Source organism: Marmota monax, unplaced genomic scaffold, assembly GCF_021218885.2.
Source record: "Marmota monax isolate L192 unplaced genomic scaffold, Marmota_monax_Labrador192_F-V1.1 WCK01_AAM20220418_F8-fsc00350, whole genome shotgun sequence".
NCBI lineage: Eukaryota > Metazoa > Chordata > Mammalia > Rodentia > Sciuridae > Marmota > Marmota monax.
Genome location: NW_026692257.1, coordinates 204,076 through 212,443, shown reverse-complemented (window position 1 = coordinate 212,443; position 8,368 = coordinate 204,076). Strand labels below are relative to the sequence as shown.

The 8,368-nt window shown below is 35.3% G+C and overlaps 1 pseudogene; it reads right to left on the bottom strand.

Annotated features, from left to right (window-relative positions):
- Positions 1-5,673: 5,673 nt before the first annotated feature.
- On the bottom strand, positions 5,674-6,537 carry LOC124089692 (E3 ubiquitin-protein ligase SH3RF1-like; annotated as a pseudogene).
- Positions 6,538-8,368: the final 1,831 nt, after the last annotated feature.

Genomic DNA, 8,368 nt, shown 5'->3' with positions numbered 1-8,368 from the left:
TGGGTCATTGGGGGAAGAAAAAGCAAGCAGCAATGTTTGTGGCAAGAAGGATATATATATATATATATATATATATATATATATATATATATATATATATATTTGTTTCGTTTTGTTTTAGTTGTAGTTTGACACACTACCTTTACTTCATTTTTATGTGGTTCTAAGGATTGAACCCAGCACCCTGCATGTGCTAGGTGAGCACAAATCCACAACCCTAGCTCCTTCCTTATATAATATTAATAGAATAATCCAGGAGAGTAATGTCACTTGGCAGTGCAAAAGAAAAAGAAGAAACTGTGTTTAAACACTTAGTTTTGTGCACATAAAGATGGATGATCATAAATTTTCTCATTAGCACTTCCAGTCTCAGAAAGTTACAAACATCATCTCATTGTATAACCTCTCCAATATCAATCATTCTTAATGTATTCTCAAGAAATCTAATTTTACTCTTTCTTTCCAATTCTGCCTGACCTCTCATAATTTAATATCTGAAGTTATTGTTAGTATTTTCTGACTGGTCCTCTTGCCTCTGGGTTTGCTCAGAAAGCTCTGTAACTGCATACTCATTCTCACCATCCCTCCAGCATGGGTGCTCCTTCTTTTTTTTAATGTCTATTTTTTTGTTGTAGTTGGACAAAATACCTTTACTTATTTTTATGTGGTGCTGAGGATTGAACCCAGGGCCTCATATGTGCTGTGGGAGCATTCTACCACTCAGCCACAACCACAGCCATAGATGTGCTCCTTCTTTTTACATCAAACAGTCTCCATGACTATACCTTCTCACACCCTATATACATGGTCTCAGAACATCTCTATGTATTCTACACTTTAAAAATTATTTTTAATAACTTTATTTCATTTATTGATTTTTTTATGTGGTACTGACTTGCTAGGTGAGTACCCTACTGCTGAACCACAACCCCAGCCCTGCATTTTACACTTTTTACAAAATCAATAGAGTTATGGATATTCCCTTTTTGATTATTATGAACATTACATTTGGTTTTGATTGTTGAAAGGACAGCTTTCAATCCCATTTTATCACACTGGGCATTAAACCTTTATGGTGTACCACCATTTAATTGTTAAAATCATTTGGATACCAAAAGCAAATATGTAAGGGTTCATAAAATTGAGCGTGTGGCCTCCTTGTACCTGTTCTGCAGCATTTTGTTGGAAGAGGGAAGAATTCATGTGACTTACTACCATTACCATTGGGAGATTTTTACCCAATTTATATGAGAGCCTGGATTAGAAAGAAGTTTAGAGTGCAGTAGTGAAAAATGCAAGAATAATCCTAATATTTTGTTTTTTTTTTTTTACTCATATTTACTGAGAGATGATTTTAAAACTAAATAATTCTGTTTTAGACTAGAGTGTCTTAGGAGGCATGAATTTGAAATTTTCTCCTATTTTGAAACGAATTCTGTAGTATCCTACTAAATAATCAATTGACTTTTCCTCATGTTTCATGATATTTGCTTCTTGTCTTTGTCTTCATCATCTTATTATTATTATTATTATTATTATTATTATTATTATTATTACATTTGTTTTTCAGAAAAACCTGTTTTCCTTGCCAAGAGTTCAACATTCTGTGTTAAGATTCAGAGGCAAGAACAGCAGATCCTCTTATTTGACACCATCTGTATCATTGGCTGTTCATTTCTTACATCATTTCCTCCCCTTCCCAAAGTAAAAATAACCAACTAAAATAAAAAATTAAAAACCACAATATTTATGTTCCCAAAATGCTCAGTTCTTATGTAGAAATTTGTGTACCCAGGAGGCCAATCTCATCAATTTTTATTACATTAATTGATTGAAATTGGTGGTGGTCAGGAGATTTGTTGAGTTTAGTGAAATCTTCCAGTGTTAATGTCTTATTTATTTAAGCCACTTTAAGTGTCATTTTAAAATGATACCTTGTGAAGACAGTGAGTCATTCTGTGCAGAGTATTCACATTTTATTTTTGCTTTTCTAATAAAAATAGTAAATTAATAAAGAATCTGTTTCTATCATTATGGTTTTAAAATTTGTAAGGTATTACTTTATAAATAGAGAGCAAAAAAAGAGAACTTTTCATATTTTCAGGTCTTTGTTTATATGGTCGTCTATTCAACAAATGTTTTCTGATGTTTGCTTAGGCCTTGCTCTCAGAGGAGAGTACCTGTTGAGTAGTGAGTAAAAGGAAATATTAGGTTAGCCTTCACTAATATTTTTTTAATCTTTATATTGCATTAGCAATATAAAGAAACACTGCAGAACCCTTGAGGATGTGTTGTTGTTATACACCAGAAAGCCAACTTCTTGGTGTCCAAAAATCATTAATGGACCAATTTGAACCCTTGGGAAAGAAGTCCTGTGCTAACAATGGTTATAATTAGTGCTACAGTTTACCAAATTAATGATGGATCAGGATGTGTCTAAACTTCCTTAACCAAAAGAAAGGAAGCACTTGGTGAAGGTAATTTGCTTGTTTTCTTTCTTTTCATCTTGCCACTATAATGGAAAGTCCCTGAGAGGTCTGTGCTGTGTAAGGAGAGTTGAAGTCCTCCACTCATACATGTTGTGTAGCAACCAGAATGTTATTGTGCATACAGAATTATCTAGCTATCTAGCAAGGAAGATTCTTCTGTCTTGCTATTGGTGTATCCTCTTCACATAGAAGACATGTGTATATGGAACTCATCTACATCACATATTTTATTCTAATTCTACTCAACATTAAAGAGTGTTGCCACCCATGTTGAGAGCAGGACTATTTTGCTGTAGAAACTGTGGGAATGTAAAGTTCTCAAACATATTTGCTTACTTATTTTTGTGGCTGTGATTCACTATATTTTTTTGTCTTTATTTTATTTTATTATCCAGTGGAAGAAGAAATCAGGAAGAGAATCTATATCCACATCCAGTTATCAGCCTTTGCACTCTCTGAAGAGACAAATAAATGGAAACCAAGAGAAAGGGGACCATACTGATAGTGAAAAGAACAAAACTGGAAAAAAAGAAGAAAAATAGAGAAAAATAAAGCCAAGAAGGGAATGCTGAAGGGATTGGGAGACATGTTCAGGTAAGCTTTTTCCACCATAAACTAGAGCACCCTTAAATATACAGTTATGCACCTAACAACAGGCATACCTCTGAGAAAAGCATCTTAGGTGGTTTCATCATTGTGCACACATCTTTGAACTTACATGGTATATCCTACAGCATGCTCAGTTGTTTGGTACATGCTATTATATATGTGGTCTTTGGTTTACCAGAATGTTAGTTGCATATGACTGTATATTTCAGTGACATTTAAATTAAAAACACAAGGAGCACAAATTTGAAAAAAGAATCTTTGTAGACAACAAAAATTCATTTATCATTTCAAGCTTAACCTACTGCACTTTTACTTTTTAGAGGATTTTGCTTTAGTTATTTTATCAGCCTTCAACATGATATCTAGCCAACCATGTAGATAACACTGGGGAGGAAGGAGGGGGTCCTCTGTGTCTTTACTCTGTACAACAGAAAAAGGCCCATGGAAACAAAGGGTTATCAAAGTTGTATTTGTTCTATTTTTGTGTGTCAGCAGTGGTTTATTATCTAGATTTAATCCAGATTTTAAGTTGTGGTAGCATTTAAAGGTGCAATAATATCAAGTCTAATAAAAAATGTTTCACATCAAGCTTTAATTAAGCTTTGTTGATTAATTTAATACTTATTACTTTTAGTCTGCAAAGATTGTTTAAATGTAATCTCTGCCTAATTCTTGAAAGTTGTTCTTGTGTTCCTAAATTATACTCTAGGATTACATCATACCATTTTTTATAAATCATTGCTGTACAATAAAAGTTACAAGTTCTTCAGAAGTTTCACTGAAAGTCCTCCTTAAATATTCATCTAAGGTGATTTATAATATTCAGGTATTTAAAGTTAAATATAAAGATTGCCTAATTGTTCCATAAATTAAATCCCTAAATATCAAGATGATAGTTTAAATTTAAAAACTTATAGCACAACCTCTTGACTTTTCAAAAAGGAGTTACACTATATTATGAATACCTTTATTTTATCCTGTTTTAATTGCAGAATGTGAACAAGAGATTTATTTTTATGGACTTAGGATCCTCATGTTGACCCCAAAATAACTTGGGATGTTACAGGTATATCAGATCTGGAAACTTGAGAAATCAGAACTCAGCCAGAAGGTCACAAAACACAGCAGAGGTGTTCTGTAAATGTGTTGAAGACAAGTGCATGAAAGAAGCAAACTATAGATTCATATTAATATAAAATCTGGCCTGTTCAGAGTATTATATTTGGTTTAAAATAGGATTAATTTCTCCAATTATTCAGAGCACTGAGATATTCATTAGTTTTATTAGAATTTTTCTTATTTATATCCTGTTCCTTCTAAATCTCTCTTCAGTCAAATCATCATTCTTCATTATATTCCATATCCAAAAATGTTTACAGAACAAAATAGCTTTTATTGCCCTTTGTTTCAGCTCCTGTGTTAACCAGGAGGATTTTCTTTCCATGTATACAATCTGGTACCTCAGAAACTGGCACCTATGCAATGCACAAGACACAGGCTGCTGTCCATCAATTAAAATTTAAAGAATTTGTGCTACTGTCAACTTTAGAGAATAATAGGTAGAAGGAAACCTCCTTCAAGAATGCAGCATTGCATTTCTAGGGCTCTCCTGAAGGCATATTGAAAACTAATGGCTTAATTGTTTTCATTTATCAACCAACATTTATGTGATGAATAAAAGAGTTCTGGAGTTGTTATGATGTAATGTTAAACAAATTTCTAGTCTTTTGACATTACCTTGATTGTAAATTATCTTTGTCTGCAACATGCAACTTCAATGGTCAACTTACAATTTGGGGCCAGAGAACTAGTCTTTGGGAAAAATGTATATTGTTTTAAAGGAACCATGAACACTTCATGGCCCTACTTTTCTTAAAGGCTTGCAGAATTTTATATGAAGTTTTCTCGAGATCTAAATCCATAGACTTTACCTTTAATATGTAAAGAGAGCCAGCCTTGTAGTAAAAAAAAAAAAAAAAAATTGACCTATTTATAACATCAAAACCCTGCTTCCTCTTTAAAATCAAATTATATATTCTGGGGCAGGGCTGAAGTTTCTTTCATTTTATTTTTCCTTTTTTTTTTTTTTTTTTTTTTTTACTTAGGCTAATATTCTTCCAGTACTTAACACTTAACAATGGCTGGTAAGAAAAATCATCATTGGTACCTAATCTTCCCTGGATACCTGGAATCATTGTTTTGTTAAAGTCAGCCCTCATTTATTTATTGATGGGAGTAGATTTTTTATAAATTTTGCAAATCATTGTTTAACCATACCATTATGAAAAATTAAGTAGATCATATAAAAAGCAGGAATAATTAATACTCAAAACTCATCCCTTCCTAATTACTTTTACATTACTAGGATCCCCATTTTTAGATGATGCATACTGGTTTAAATTTTGAAATTAATATATGTTAATTAATATATACATTTGGAATTATCATACACATTTCCACAAAATTGACTGCAAGAATTTGTAATAAGATGGCATCAAATATGTAGATAAACTTGGGGAGAACTAATACTTTCATAATATTCAGTCATCTAACCTGTGAGCAGTGGCTTCTGCCATTAGAGAGGATACAATTCCAGTAGAAGCAGCACAGCACCTGGTAGGATGGACGTTAGAGGACAGTGGTAGCTAAGAGAACAGAGTTCTGGAAAGGGAGGATACATAGTTCCATGGGCACCTGGATAGGGGATATCTAATGGGAGAGTAAATAAGGGGTCAGTTGACACTGGAATGCTTGGGTATGACGTCACAATGAACATGGCAGTACTCTCATGAATCTGAGAAGGGGCACTGAAGGAAAGCCCAGAAATATCTCTGAACCCTGTGGCAGCTGAGGGTTACTGGAGCTGATAAGGACAGGAGGGCTGATCTCCATGGAATGGCAGTACCAGAATGCATGAAAGGATTTGTTTGCCATGGTGAGGGAAGTGAAGGAGTGGGGATTTTTGCTGTTCTTCTTGGTTTCAGGAGTGCTATTGGGCAGTGCTGCTCTGGGCTGCTGCTGAGGTACATGATTAAGCATCAACTCCAGGCATGGGAGGCTTATCCCATTATGTCAGCTGCTTAGCAGCCAAGTTAAACTCAATGTAGAAAATTAGAAATATTCATATTTTTTGCCAAACTTCTTTCAGCACAGCTTACATTCACTCTTTGGATCACAGTCAGAACATCATCCTTAACAAATGGAAAGACGTCATTATCTGCTGCTTTTTTTGTCTTTCATTTCAAAGTCATATAATGCTTTGTATTGAGGTGGGGGATGAGGCAGTATTTTAATAATCTGCACTTATTTGGTTGGGAAAAAGCTATAAATCCTATTGTCTTACCCCATGTAACAAGAACCAGTTTTCAACAACGTGTCATCAAAAAATGATGATTTCTCATTTGCTGAATTTGAAGTCTCCAGGCTCCTTTTATTCATAGTTTCATAATACATTAGGACATGGTAATAGGTATACCCCTCACTGGGGCCTCCAGCCTTGCACCTGAGTCTACCATCCACTCTGAGAGCTCTACAGATATTTTGCACTACAATTTGCCATAGTCCTGCCTTGAATCCTTAATGTATTCATTCAATTGATACCACTGCCCCAACTGGCTAGGTTTCCAAGGGCTCTGATTGATGCCATCCAGAAGCCTGAACAGCAGGACGTTACCTGGAAACTAATCACAGGAGCCAGCAAGAGTCTTCCACTTAGAACAACTGAGGGAACTTATGATTCCAGCAAACATGTTTTGCCAAACCTGTGCTGGCAAGGCAAAACATTTGCAGAAGCACCCAGGACACTCCAAAAGATACAAGGAGGCAGATTCATCCATCTTGATGTACTTGAATGAGAAAAGACTTTAGAATTGTTCATAGTTGTGTGCAGGTCTTTAAATGATTGATGTAACATCCATGTCATAATTTGCTCTTGCATCTTGGCTTCTTCTCCTTGTTCTGGGTCCCCACAGTGGTGGATATGGCCAATGCAGATTCCACCCAGCTTTTCCTTCTGCTCCCTGTTTCTCTGAAGTAGGCACAGTTGCCTCTTGATACTCCTCTCTGTTGCCCCCTTCTCTGTGCATCACATAGCACAGGTGTCACTGCCTCCTACTTGCCCAGTCTTAAATGTTATGGTTTAAATCAACTGAATGCTCTGTGGGTTAAAAACCAATACATGAGAGAAGGGATATTGCAATTTTCTATCCTGACTTGAATATTTTGTTTCTATGTGACTTTGGAAAAATGACCTAACTTCTCTGCTTTCTTTTCCTCTGGTGGTTGTAATAGTCTGTGTTGTAGGGAATCACAGGAACTCCAGACAAAGCTCCAATGCAGTGCATGTAAAGAAACCCACTCCAGGCATGGCAGCACTTGTTACCCTGAGTTTAGTAATGTATGAAAAAAGAGCAGGAATGACAGTGACTTGTGGTGATGGGTAACTGACAGTGCAGAGGTAGCAAGGACCTTTACTCTTTCTGTGAAGCAGCTGAAGGACAGACAACAAGGTAGATGGGGCCTGGATGCTTGACACTGGTGAAATATTCACACATCTCCCCATTTTCTTGCAGAATGTCTCCCAGAATCTGTCCATCTACAGCTTTTGGATGGAGTAGACTCTGGTTGCAGACCTTGCAGGAGATGATGGCTTAAATGGTGGAGAAGTTGGAAGGGGCAAGTACACTTTAGACTGGAGTATTTTAATGTGCTCAACTGCTATGGGATGGTGTCTCTTACAGGTATTTGAAATCATTTTGGCAGAGATAAGTCAATGGTTTTCACTTGTAACTCCCTTGGGGTTGACCTTCTGTTCTACCTAGCGACTCTATCATATTTTTAACTTGAAAATAGATATCCAAGTGGAATGTGATCTGTGTGGCTGCCTCTTGTGCTCATGGAAGCAGTGTTTCTTGGAAATCTGTGTGTCTCCCTACATCTTCAGAGCTCTGACTGTTCCTGTTTTGACCAAATGTCTTGTGCATGGCTCTTTCTTATTGATCATTATTTATTGCCATAACTTTAACTGTGTGGCTATGTTCTAAACTGTTCTTTGTCAAGTAAAATTTCATGGCTAGTTACATGTTTAAGTAATGAAATCATGATGATATGGCTTTAGTGAATTATAAATTTGCAAATAGCTAATAATTTTATTTTGAAAATTAAGACTTTTATTTCTGTCTACAAATTCAGATATTTTCCTTCAAATTTTTATATGATGATTTTAATTATTTTCTATGTGACAAGCTCTTATTGACTGGGTAGTTCCCATT